Below are 15237 nucleotides of genomic sequence, written 5' to 3' on the forward strand. Positions count from 1 at the left end.
TTGTCACATCATCTCGTTTGTCGCTCCCTCCTCAACTCCATGAATCAAAAGGCATATGCTATGCATAGGTAATATCATGCAAGATGCCAATGACACAAACTTGACACAACAAACATATCATAATCACCCATATTGCTTAGTTACTAAGTCATCTATACAATCCCATTACCATATGGATTTCTACTTCAAATAGCTAATTTAAGGATATATTTTATTAGCGATTGAAATCTGAAACCAAATCGGAATGACTAGGATAGGAATCGGAATGGCCATATTTTCCAACACAATTGGTTTATGACTGGAATTAGCATCAAAATAGAAATATAATCTTATTAATAGAAAAGCATTACTGAATCGGGATTAGATTTTGGAAGATTGGATTATTTTCATTCTCTTTTAGAATCAGAATGGGAATGAGAATAAAACTTTCACTAATCAAATAGTTGGAATGAGAGTAACTCATCCATAATCTCACTGGTCTATAAGCTTACCTTAAAGATTATATATACAATATGTTATATAAGCTCGAAATAAACATTAAAAATTTGATTGAATATTAACTCATTGTATGCTAAAAGATTGAGTAAACTTATCTTTATGAGTTCAGCTTCCCCAGATCCAAGGATGATATTTCTCTTTTTATCAAACAAACAGATGACTATATTCTTCTTCTTGTTTGTATGGATGATATTCTTCTCACTAGCGGCCCCAATGCTCCTCTCATCGATCTATTGGCTGCTCTTCAAAAAGTGCTTGCCATCAAGGATCTTGGGCCTCTCCACTTTTTTCTTGGCATTGAGACTTATCCTATGAACTCCAGCCTTCTTTTAACCAAATCAAAGTATATTTGTGATTTGCTTCATAAGGCCAAATTGGAGGGCTCCAAATCGGTCACTTCTCTAGTAGTTGCAGAGTCTCAACTTTCTCTTCATGATGAAGATCCCTATTCAGATCCTACCATATATCAGAATATTATTGGTGGCCTCCAGTATCCAACATTGATCCACCTAGATATCTCTCATACAATCAATCATGTCTGCCAATTCACGCATAGTCCCTCCGCTACTAATTGGACCATCACCAAGCATATCCTTTGATACCTTAAACATACCATCCACCATGGTCAATACATACATATAAGTTAATGATCTAATCATCCACCCCTATATCATTTATGATAAGATCCCAATCTTAACAAGTACTTGCCAATACTCATGGAGAAAGCTGATGAAATATTTTTGCCATGTAGAGTAAATTATGTGATCGGCCATGATTTTTTTTGCTTTCTTTTTTTTTGCTAGATTGCCTTTTTAATTTACAAATATGCATATGACTTTTGTTTAACTCTGTGATATCCAACCCATCAACTCAAGCTAAAATAGGGTGTACAAATCTTAAAGCAGTAGAAAAGAAAACAAAAAAAGAGAGAGAATATATTGACCCTATGATTGATTTTGATGATTCCAAGATATTTAGTATAATTAATACTAATCATATATTTCAAGGATGAATATAGGAGTTTTCATATGCTTAAATTGAATAATTCATCTATAAAAAAGATTCTCTTAAGGTTGTCAAGCCAAATCACTTCAAAGATCAAGTTTTTATAAGTTTGGCCAAGAGGAGTCAACTCTGAAAGGTTTCAAGCCGACTTTGATATGTTGGAAGAAGACTGATGCAGGCTTGAATCGACTCGAAGTTAATTCGAACCGACTCTCTTAGAGAAGATAGAAGATTGTACTTTTAGAATTTCTACTCGAATCAGCTCACTTTTAACTTGAATCAACTCGACTGCAGATCAAGCCAACTCCAAGTACGAAGACAACAATAACGACTAATTTTTTATACTTTCTTAATGGCTAGTTTTTGGATCTAACAGCTATTTTGAGGCTTTCAATAGTCAAAACTCATTCTCCAGCTACCTTTAAGACTATTAAAAGCTAGAGGAACATTTGAAAAGCAAGATTAAAAAATATCAAAGAGAAAAATACTCCATTTATGTGAGGTTCATTGAATATCATTGAAAGAAGAGAAAAGAGAGAATTAAGTACACTGAATTAAAGGGCCTTTAAGAGAGATTTTATCCAACATCTTCCACATCCTCTTAGGCATCATTTGAAGAGAAGTCAAGCCTTAAAGAGCCATCCTTTAGCTTCTGCTTCAGGCTTCAAAGAGTTCATTTTTATTTTTATTTTTATGCTAAAATTTTTTATCATTGTATTTTGTTTACCTTACAAATTTTTTTGGAAGAAAAAAACTTGGGGATAGGCCCATCTAAGTCCGAAATAGGACCTTATAAGTTTTAGTTGGTTAGTCCATAAAACCATCTAAATTTAATTATGATCTCAAAAAAATAATTATATAAAATTTTGGTTGGTAAATCTAAAAAATCAATTAGATTTGTTTATGAGTTTGGATAAAACAAATGCACTGTAATCAAAGAGATTATAGTAAAATTTTTAAGAACTTCTTAAGAAGTGAACATGGGCATGGGATTACACCAAACCACTATAAATTTCTGTCTTTATGATGTGCTTGTTTTATTTGCTCTTGATATTTGCCTTGCATCATTTTAATTCTTATATTGCTTGCCTTGTATCTTAATTCTGCTGTTGCATACATCATACACATCACAATCACTTAAATCAGTTAATTCAAAGCACATACTTATTTACATTATTGATTTAGCTAAAATTTTTAATCAACCTAATTCACCCTCCTTCTCTTGGGTTGCTACATTTATAACCAATAAGTGAAATCAGAATAGGTGCTTGGTTATTTATTGTTGATCTAGCAGTCTAGAGCCAAAAATCATGATAATCCAAATTAATTTTTTGTTTAATGAAAGCTATTCTATAGATAGACCTTCACTATTTAATAGATTGAATTATGTTTGTTGGAAGGTTAGAATAAAAATATTTATGCAAGCACATGATTATAATTTGTAAAAAATTATAATCGATGGCCCACACACACATTATCTTAATTGATGAATTTGATAAAGAAATGATTCAAATGCATGCTAAGGCTATGAATATGCTATATATTGTTTACTAGAGGGAGCAAATAAGTATGGAAGAAATTGAAAACAACCTATGAGGGAGCAAATCAAAAGAACGAATTAAGCTCCCAAGAAGATAAAAAAGTCCTCCCCAACTTGTGTCTCATGGCCATAAGGATGGACAGAAGAAAAAGAAGAAGAAGCAAAGGAGAAAGAATGCAATTATTAAAGGGGAGCAAGGCAAAGATGAAAAAATTGAGAAAGATGAAGCAAGTATGCCGGCAAATGTTTGCCTCATGGCTAATAACAATTAGGTAAGCATTAATAACTCTTTCAATTTTACTTTTGATGAATTATTCAAAGCCTTCAATAATTTAATGATTGAATTTATAAATTTTGAGGCTAAAAAATAAAGAACTCAAAAAGTCTAATTTATTTTTGGTTGAAGAAAAGAACAAAATATTGATTGTAAAAGAAGTTCTTTTGAAAGAAAAAAAAAACTTTAGTTGAAGAAGAAGTTCTTTCTATATCTGAAAAATCTTTGGTTGAAAAGAATGAGAAATTAAGAAAAAAAATCGAATCATTGAAGTATATGCTTGAAAAGTTTACCCTTGGATTACAAAAGCTTCAACCAATATTAAATAATTAAAAAGCTATTTTCAATAAAATTGGAATTAGATTTAATCTTTCAAAAAAATAAAAATCTATGAAAAATTTATTTGATAAAATCTCATTTAAAAATTATTTTTTTGCATGTTTCAAATGCAACAAAGCAGGCCATAGAATTTTATAATATAATACTAAAAGATTTAATCATACTTTAGTTAAATAAATTTGGATTCCAAAAAAAATCTTGTGCACTAACTCCATTTGATCCAAGATGGCTTGGATACCAAATATTAAGAAATAATTTTGCAGATATGCAAACATCCAAAGGCATAAAAGGAGCAAATTCTGGAAAATGGATGCTTCGAACTTAAAATGGATGGGTGATATTGTTTGGTGAAAATTAAACTTTTCTCATACCATACTATCATTAATTTTTGATATTATTTGGTTTAAATGATTGATTTTGATGATACGTGAGATGTTTTAGTATGTTACTTGCCACTAATATATGCATTCCTAATCCTATATATCATTTTGAATGGTTGTTATAAGCTCATATTTTTACCATTAAATCAGCATGCTTCTTTCACCCATTGTGTCATACCCTTTTGATTGATAATTATTTGTGAAAGTGAAGGAAAAATGGATAGTTTAAAGCATATATTTTTAAAATTTTACAGCAAAAAATAGAATATTAAACACTTTAATCTTCTAAACATGTCTTGGATCAGATCTAAACTATCAATTAAGGATCTATAACAAAAAAAATTTACATATAAAATCTAATATAATACAGAAAATTACATCGATGCTCTAAATCTGATCTAACTTTTAGATCACATCGGTTGAATTCAGAACTCATCACCTTTTTGCAGATCGATGATTTTTATTACTGATAGATGTGGTATGAAGCTCTCGCTAATGTCAAACAGTCGTACAAGTCATCCAACCTCCACAAATCATCCACTTGAAGTTCTAATCGGATCTTCCTTCACGGGAGTGCTAGCTCGCGTCGAAGGCTCTAGATGGCTGATCCAAGCTCCATTCTTCGGATCTCCTGAACTCTTTCAGATCAGAAGATGAAGCTTTACAAGAAAGTGATAGTGTGGGAGATTGAACAAGACTTACTCTTATATTTTTTTTCTCACAAAATCTAGAGTTAGAATCTTAGACCCTACACCTCATGCCTGAGAGGAAGAACACTTCCTCTGTTTCTCACACATGTAAGCCCAGCCTACTCTCAACTTTTCACGCCCCAACTCTCAAGTTTCTCACGTCAAAAATCATATTTCTAATCTCATACAAAACTGATCCCTTCTTAAGGGTGACGTCCCATGGAAGATAAGGATAAGAAAAAGGTAGTTTCAGTTCAATTTCAAACATTGATTGACACTTATCACCAATTCAAATCAAATTTAAATTAAATTTTGAATCAAATTTTATTCTCATCTTATGAACACAGAGAGGGGTTGACCAATATCAGAATGGTGCAAAAAATCTCATGCAAAAATACGTGATGGCGTAAGGAGAAGAGTCCAACTCAATTTGGACTCTAGATTTTCATTCAAATTCAAACCCATTAGAACTCAAATTTAAACCAACTAATTTCTAATTCAAAAATAATCATATGTGGACATGAAAAAATTTTTGGGCATGAAAAAAATTTACATAAATTTTTGTTTTTTTGCATGAAGAATAAGAGGGCGTAGAGAAAGGAGGTGCAAGGGATTTGAATTCGAATTATTTTTTTATTCAATTAGATTCTTAACCCAACCAAATTAGATTATAACCAATTGGATCACTAAACCTAATTTAATTAGATAGCAAATAGTTTCAATTAAATTTTAATCAAATCAAAAATTAATCGAGCTCAAGTTCTGATTAAATCAGAAATTGAACATCTTTAGCGATTAGGTCATCTCATAACCTAATTAGGTCAAATCAAATTGAATCTAATTCAATTAGATTTGATTCAAATCTCAATGCTCAATCAAATTGAGCTAATTAGCAATCTAATTACTAATCAATCCTTCTATAATTTATCAACAATTAGTAAATTAATTTATTGCAACTTTTGCATAGGATTAATCATCAATCGAATTCACTATTTTATCCTAGAATGATTCTTAATCGTCGATCAGCCATATGATCAGTCAGAAATTTTTTTTGAGTGTGACCCTATAGGTTCGAATCTAAACCATTAGTATAGAAATAATTTTTCTATATTAATCAAAGTGATCATCTAGCAATGATACCCGACGTCCAGATAGGTCGAAAGATTATGAAGCATAATTCAAGAACCTATTGGCATATGATTATCGTATAATTCATCTCTTTGATCCAAATACTCAAGGTGACCTAGGATTTAACTATCAACCTTGATATGGTCATCCATATTGTATTTTAATTTTCAAAATCTATCATATGGATTACTCCGGTTGAGGTTTTACTGAATTGAAATACACTGATATATTAACTCTTACTTATTCGGAGGGATCAATTCCATCTTGTCTCACACACCGACTTCTCAAGTACTTGACTGTGTCCAAAAATTTTTTATCACTGAATTAAAAATTCAAGTAGTCCGACATCAAAGCACAGTGAGTTGCTTGCAAGTCACCGTAGTGATCTTAGATCGGAAGAATACTTATACCTATATCCTTCACGAGCTACTCTTGACAGCAGAGTGCTTAGCAGTTGATCATGTTCGATGAGATGTACTCCTATATCTCATTTGCATGCCATGCCAGTGTCTCCACACTCCTTGATTAAGAGGACAACCAACGTATATGGCACACAACGATCTATACTTGATATAGCTATCGTCCTAATAATAGTATATCATTTGATCGTGAACTTAAGATTTAAGGACTAAATGATATATCCTCTTATATCGAATCAAATAGTCCTAAGGACTTCATCACATAATAGGAGTTCAAAATAAGATGTACATAGTGATAAAAAAATTAAATAATATTTATTAATTTAATAATTTATATATAATTATAATAATAAGTTTAACCATCAACAGACTGACGATTGTCTTTGGGATACAATTTTTAACAACTTCCACTTGGATTAAAGCCAATCAGTATAGTATCGTATACCCATCTTTGATTTATAATCTTTGAACTTCTTGACATCGAGGGCTTTAGTAAATGGATCGATTAGGTTCTCTTTTTTGTCAATCTTCTAAAGCTTGATATCACTTTGATCCACAATCTCCCAGATCAGGTGATAACGGCGCAGAATGTGATTGGTCTACTGATGTGGCTTTGTTTCCTTCGCTTGAGCAATGGCGCCAGTACTGTCGCAGTATAACAAGATGGGGCCATCAAGAGAGGGTGCCACTCTGAGCTCGTTGATAAATTTTTGTAACCATACAGCTTCCTTCGCAGCATCGGATGCTGCGATATATTCCGCCTTGCAAGCAAAGTCAGCCACAATGTGCTCCTTGAAACTCTTCTAGTAGATTGCTCCATCATTTAGGATATAAATATATCCCGATAAGCTCTTGCTGTCATCATGATCCGACTAAAAAATTGAAGTCTGTAAACTCCATAAGTTTTAAGTCAGATTCTCCATATATAAGCCACTGATCCTTAGTACTTCTTAAGTACTTAAAGATGGTCTTTACGACCTTCCAGTGGTTCTCACCTAGATCGGACTAGTATCTGCTCACTATCCCTAGTGAGTATGCCACATCCGATCACGTACATGGCATACATAATAGATCTTACTATCGAAGCATATAAAATTCTACTCATATGCTCTCTCTCTTTTGAGGAGTTGTCGGATAATCACTCTTCGAGAGAAAATTTTCTTGGCCTATCGGAAGATAATCTTTCTTGAAATTCTCCATGCTGAACTTTTTTAGCACAGTATCAATGTACGTTGACTGAGATAATCCAAACAACCTTTTAGATCTATCTCTATAGATCTTTATCTCTAAGATAAAAGATACTTCTCCCAAGTCCTTCATGGAGAACTGTGATGACAACCAAACTTTTATTCCCTGTAATGCAGGGATGTCATTTTTGATTAAGAGAATGTCATCTATATACAAAATAAGAAATACTATCATCGAGTTATTTACCTACTTGTATATGCAGGATTTCTCTCCATTCTTAATGAAGCCATACATTCTGATCACTTTATCAAAACGCATGTTCTAACTCCGAGATGCTTACTTAAGTCCATAAATAGTCCTCTGAAGCTTGCACATCTTAAACTCATCTATGGATATGAAACCTTCAGGTTGTATCATATGCACCTCTTCTTCAAGCTCTCTATTTAGAAAGACTGTTTTCACATCTATTTGCTAGATTTCATAGTCCAGATGTGCTGCTATCGCAAGCATGATCCGAATAGATTTGAGCATTACCACAAGAGAAAATATCTCATCATAGTCAATACCATAATGTTGATGGTAACTCTTGGCAACCAGATGAGCTTTTTAGGTCTCCACCTTCTCATTTGTGCCTCTCTTTCTTTTGAAGATCCACTTACACCCTATGGATTTTACTCCTTCAGGTAGGTCAACCTATGTCCATACATTGTTAACTTTCATGAACTCTATTTCAGATTTCATGGCTTCCAGTCACTTATCGGAGTCAGACCTCTGCATCGCATCCATATAGGTGATCGGATCCTCATTATTTCATTGAGTTCAACTGGATCACCATTCCAGATCAAGAAACCATAGTATCTATCCAGTTGATGTGCTACTCTATCGGATCTTCTTAAAAATATTTCTACAACAGCTTTCGAATTTGATTTAATCAAGTCCAACTTTATGGGTTTATTAGATTGTGTCGGTTCTTCTATTGATAGAACTTCATCAAGTTCAATCTTTGAGATATTAGTTCCTTCTCTAAGGAACTTCTTTTCTAGAAAGACTGCCCTATTACTAACGAACACCTTGTGTTCGTCAGCAACGTAGAAGTAATACACTTTGGTTTCTTCTGGGTATCCTACAAATAGATACTTGTCATATCTAAATTCAAGCTTGTCAGTTTTCAAACATTTGACATAAGCCGGATATCCCCAGATCCTAAAGTGAGAGAGTACTGGCTTACGTCCTATCCACATCTCATGTGATGTTTTACTTATGGACTTTCTTGAAATTTTATTTAAAATATAACAAGTCAACTTGAGTGCATATCTCCAAAAAGAGATCGACAGACATACAAAGTCCATCATAGACCGAATCATGTCTAATAAGGTTCGATTTCTCCTTTTCGATACACCATTATGCTGTAGTATTCCAGGAGGGATCTATTGTGAGAGAATTCTATTCTCTTCTAAATATGTTAGAAACTCACTGGAGAGGTATTCTCCTCCTCGATCGGATCAAAGAGTTTTAATACTCTTTTCAATTTATTTTTCTACTTCATTACAGAATCGTTTGAATATTTTAAATGATTCTGACTTATGTGTCATTAAGTAGACGTGCCCATACCTCGATAGGTCATCTGTAAATATAATGAAATAATAATATCCATCTCTGATACTGATGTTCATCGGTCCACATACATCAATATGTATCAGACCTAGAACTTCACTGGCTCGCTCATCTTTTTTCGTAAAAGATGACTTGATTATTTTTTCAAAAAGACAGGACTCACAGGTTGGAAGTGATTCATAATTACTGACTTCGAAGATTTTTTCTTGTGTCAATCTATTTATTCTGTTCTTGTTAACATGACCTAACCTACAGTGCCAAAGATAGATATCGGAGACATCACTAATTCTAAGGTGTTTGCTGGATGTGTACATTACACTAACAGATTGCGACAATATATAAATACCATTATTCAATTATCCATTCATCACATTAACATCATTCATAATGATATTAAAATTATTTTTTTTATTAAAATTTTATAACCATATATGGCCAAGAGGTCTACAGAAATAATGTTCAATAAAAAGGAAGGACAAAAGTGACATTCACTAAGAATAATTATATTGAACTTGAATACAAGCTTAACAGTCTCTAATACTAGAACTAGAACTAGTCTTCCATCTCTAACATTAAAAAATTTTTCATCTTTTTCAAATCTCCTACTGACCTGTAGATCCTGCAATGAATTATAAATATTAAAAAAATATTCGGTATCTAATACCTAGGTAGTCGAATCACAAATTGAGAAATTACAAGGTGTTATCATATAATTACTTTGTCCAACAATAACTTACTTCTTTCTCGATCTGTTCAGATCCAAGGAGATAATGGACTGAGGATAATTCCTCTTCTAGTACCCCTGCTTTTTGCAGTAGAAGCATTCTGCCTGACTCTGATCAGATTTGAATTTCTTAGTCTGACTGGGCTTGGGTGCCCCAGCACTTTGCACTCTTTTCTTATTCTTCTTGTTCTTCTTTCCTTTCTTAAAGGATCAACGTCCAAAAAAAGATCCTCCCACAATATTCACCGACTCCTTGTGGAGCTAGTGATCCTTCTCAAAGTTCTGCAGTAATTTCAGTAAACCACGGTAGTTGACCATAGGTTTTGTCATTCGAAAATGAGATAAGAAAGAGAGGTAGGACTTGGGCAGAGAGTTCAGAATGGCATCTTTTCTTAGCCGCTCATGTAGGAGAAAGTTAAGCTTGCTTAAGTACTCAATCATCTCGATCATGTGCAGTACATGATCGATGACTGACACTCCTTCCCTCATTTGAGCATTGAAGATGGTACAACTAGTCTTATACCTCTTAACATCGTCGGGTGTGCCAAAAGACTTGTTTAATATTTGCAACATGTCATGTGGCTGAGTATTCTCGAAATAATAGCTAAACTCATCATTCATTGCCGCCAGCATAATATAACGAACCGTAGTTCGATCATTGAGCCACTTCTGATAAGTATCTTTGACTGTACTACTCGCATTCGGAGCTGGTTCCTCGGGTGCCAGATCTGTCAACACATACAAGATCCATTCGTACTTCAAGACTATTTTGAGCTTTCGATATCAGCTATCGAAATTTAGTCTCATCAATTTATCACTATCTAATAGTGATCAGAGTGATAAGATGGTGGCTATAACTGCAAAAAAAAATCAAAACCTAATTAGTATATGAATTGATTAAGCCTAAAGATATGGATTTTAGTCTAAAGGTTCTTCCACTATTTTATTCGAATTGATAGCCTCTACCTTCAATTCAAAAAATTACACTGATTTCTTAGTGGGTACTAGAATCTACATGGACTGCACATGGATCCGTGTGTGGCTCAATCAAACCCCATGCACTATGGGTAGGTTCTTAACCAATTATTTCATCAAATAATTTTTAATATTTAATGTTATCCTAGACACCTCTTCAACAAGCGTGTAGCACCTACACTGAAAGTTTTAGTTAGGTCCAACCATTAACATACCAAAATTTTATGCATCTGACAAACGAGTGACCAGACCTGAGTGTGGCTTGATCAATCTGACCATCATCAGAAAGACACAACTAGATCAACATATTATGAATGATAATTCTAACAATCAGATGAGCACCAAGTGTGGGGCATCTCCAATGATCATCTAAACTGTTAGACTCATTATCATATCCAACTTAATGGGAGGCTATGATCTAGTTATCACCATAACTGTTTCATTTTAGGGACCTAATAATTTTAGAAGATTTAATTAGTTGAATTGAGAGATGAGAAAAGATTTGATCAATTAATCTTAATCTTTCCATTGATTTCATCAAGTCAAATTAAAGAAGATCAAGCATAAGCTAGTCCAGCCAACCAGTCATAAATCTTCTTACTGGCTTCACTAAGTCATGAAGAGAACTCAAGACAAGTTGAATTAGGGGCACCTAAAGCAGTCATACTGATTTTCTAGTTAGCATGGGTCAACCCCAATCATTAAGTGATCTAATCAAAATATGATTCACCATGTTGGCCAGATAAGTAAGATCGATGGGAGGGATATGCCATTAACTCAACATAGATTCAATCTATACAAATACCTTTCAATTAATGACCATCGATCAAAGCTGTCATACTTACCTTAGACACTAACTGGTTAGTCATTTTCAATTTGATCAATTTATAGACTTGGATTCGACCACAGAGCTATGATTAAAGTCCATATTGGTCTAATCAAAGATATGGACTTGACCAGCTACAACTATTGAAATTGATCAAGAGAAAAATTTTTGCATCTATATATTGTTCCAAAATTGAATTCATAAAGGGGAGAAGTGTTGTTAAGATCATATTCTTCAAAAATTTTATTCAAACAATGGGAGAAATATTTTCAAATCTATATTATTCAAGAATATGAGAATTCAATCTGAATTTGCTATAAATTTTCAAAACGGAGAGAAGTTATACAATGGGGAAGATGGTATCATAAGTTAGAAAATCTGAATTTGAAAGTTGAATTCGAGTTAAATTTAAAAAGGAGTGAACTTAAATCCATTTCTGAAAATTGAATATGTGTATCTTTACACTTGAATTGATTATGATGATATCTTTGATCCCTCCTAGTACTTTTTGATGCTGTCAAAAAGGAAGAGAGGATATATTGAGTATATGCTATTCTTAAATCACTTGAATTGAATATCATATATCAATACTTAAAATTTAAATTTAGATGAATTAAAATATTCATGAAGTATATATCTTCAAGTACTTATTTATCCACTTCATGAATCATATTAAAAGATTAATTGAAACATATTATATACTTTATTGTGCATGTACTAAAAATTTTATCATCATCAAAAAGAAAAAGATTGTTGATTCTATAATTAATTTTGATACTAATCATATATTTCAAGGATGAATGTAGGAGTTTTCAGATACTTAAGTTAAAAAATTCATCTATGAAAAAAATCTCCTCAAGGATGCTTAGCCAAAGCACTTCAAAGATCAAGTTTTCACAAGTTTGACCAAGGAAAGTCGACTTCAAAAGATTTCGAGCCGATTCTATCATGTTGGAAAAAAACTGGCACAGGCTAAAGTCGGCTCAAAGTCAATCTAAGTCAACTCTCTCAGAGAAGATAGAGGACTATATTTTTAAGATTTCTACTCAAGCCAGCTCACTTTCAACTCGAGCCGACTTGCCTGCAGATCGAACCGACTCGTCTGTAGATCTAGTCGACTCCAAGCATGAGGACAGTAATAATGGCTAGTCTTCTGTACTTGTTTAATGGCTGATTTTTAGATCTAACGATTATTTCAAGACTTCCAACAATCAAAACTCTTTTTCCAACAATCTCTAAGATTATTAAAGGCTAGAGGAACATTTGAGGAGCAAGATTAAGGAAGATTAAAGAGAGAAACACTCTATTTGTGTGAGGTTCATTGAATACCATTGAAAGAGGAGAAAAAAGATAATTAAGTGCACTGAATTAGAGGGCCTTCAAGAGAGATTTTATCCAACATCTTTCACATTTTCTCAAGCATCATTTTAAGAGAAGTCAAACCTCAAAGAGCAATCCTTTGGCTTCTTACTTTTGACTTCAAAAAGTTCATTTCTATTTTTATTTTTATGTTGAAAATTTTTATCATTATATTTTATTTTTTTTACAAATTTCTGTGAGAAAAAAAAACTTGGGGATAGGTCCGTCCAAGCCCATTATTGGATCTTATAGATTTTGATTGATTAGCTCGTAAAGCCAACTAGGTTTAATTGTAATTTCAAAAAAAATAATTGTATAAGATTTTGAGTGTTGATTTTAAAAAATCAACTAGATTTGTTGGTGAGCCTGGATAAAATAAATGCACTATAATCAAGGAGATTATTGTGAAATTTTCAAAGACTTCTTGAGGGAGTGGACGTAGGTGCGGGATTGTACCGAACCGCTATAAATTTTTTTGTCTTTATAATGTGCTTGTTCTATTTGCTCTTAATATTTACTTTGAATCATTTTAATTCTTGCATCACTTGCTTTGTATCTTAATTTCGCTATTGCAGACATCATACACATCACAATCACTTAAATCAGTTAATTCAAAGTATATATTTGTTTAGATTATTGATTTACCTAAAATTTTTAGTCAACCAAATTCGCCCCTCCTCTTGGGTTGCTATATTTTGGGGCAACAGAATAAAATTTTCATTGTATTCAGATGCTTTTTCTCACAAATTTCATTGATAGATTTTGAACCCGAGGAGGATTATGGCACCCCCCTTCACTCTATATAAGAGACCCCAACCCTATCAAGCCCCACCAATAATCATTGTCTAAGAAGCCATCACTCCCTTGTTCTTCTTCTCTCAAATGTTCTTCACCATGTGCCATTGGAAATCATGGTCGCCAACCACCAGGATAAAGGTAAGGACCTCTTAATTCTCTAATTGATCCTTATCCCCATCTTTCTGAGTCTTGAAATCATGAATTCTGATCGAATAATTGCCGGGTATGGTTGGAAACATGAATGCCCTATTTTGGTGTTTGTATCTCCTATTCTTTGAGTTTTCTTCAACCAATTCCCTTCTTTTTCGATCATCTTCATCATTGGCACTCATCTCTGAAGTTGTTGTTTAGTCTCTCATAGTTCACAACCATGGCTAAAGCCCCAGTTGTTGGAAGCTTTGGAGCCCTATTTTTCTTTTTCTTTTCTTATTTTCCTCTTTGTTTGAGCATCGTGCAACTATTGTTCCTCCATCATCTTGCCACCAGTCTTCAATAGTGAAGTCCTAGTGCCACTGGTCGAGCCTTCTCCTTAATCCTAGAGAAGATCGGGCATAGATGCCCTATTTTATTTGTTAAGAAACAAGGAAGAAGAAGAAGAGAGAAAAAGCAAAGAGAAGAAATAAAAAAGAAAAAAAGAAAAAAAAGAGAGAGATTCTCTATCTTCCCTCGCTCCCTTCTTTTTCTCTTCACGTACTTCCATTATTTTTTCTCTACTTTTTCTTTCTAGAAAATTTTACTTTCTCTCTCTCTCTAATGTTCTCTTTCTAGAATTATTCCTCTCTATGAAATTTTCTCTCTCTAAGATTGATTCAATGAAGGGGCTTTCTTTCAATGATTTTGATCATGCTTGGTGGAGGGTCATGATGATCCACGATCGTCGAATTACGTGCCGACACTGATCTTGGTTGGATCTAGATATCATTAGATTTGATCTATTTGATCTCTATGGAGCCAATTATATCCTAATCTGATCTTGATTAAATAGTTATTTAATCAAATTAACCTATAATCATTGAGCACCATGCTAGCCTTCACCGTGACTCTTGTTGAATAATACTAATTTGATGATCTTTGAACCATCTGTTTCCTATTCTAATCATAATCAGATAAAATTACATTAATTGGGCTATTGGGACTCCACCGCTTTACCAGTTTTGTGAAGGTGCCAGAACTTAAGATTTTTATTCTTAAATATTTAAAATTAAATTTTAATAAAAATAAATTTCGAATAATAAATTTTAAAAATATTTTTAAGATCGATTAAATCTACCTATTCAGTATTCTGCAAAAGGATCTAACCTCAATGCAATGTAGTTCACTGAAATCATCTAATCTATATGCTGCGGGCTGGAGGTAAGAGGCTTCCCCACAGTTCTGTTCCTTTTGCAGAATTATTGGCTGCATGGTATAGTATTAGGATCGCAATCTCAGAGTTGCATGTCTCTGGAATTTGTTTAGAGGGAGTCTCGGCCACGGTTATT

Source organism: Elaeis guineensis, chromosome 16 (genome assembly GCF_000442705.2).
Source record: "Elaeis guineensis isolate ETL-2024a chromosome 16, EG11, whole genome shotgun sequence".
NCBI classification, from domain to species: Eukaryota; Viridiplantae; Streptophyta; class Magnoliopsida; order Arecales; family Arecaceae; genus Elaeis; species Elaeis guineensis.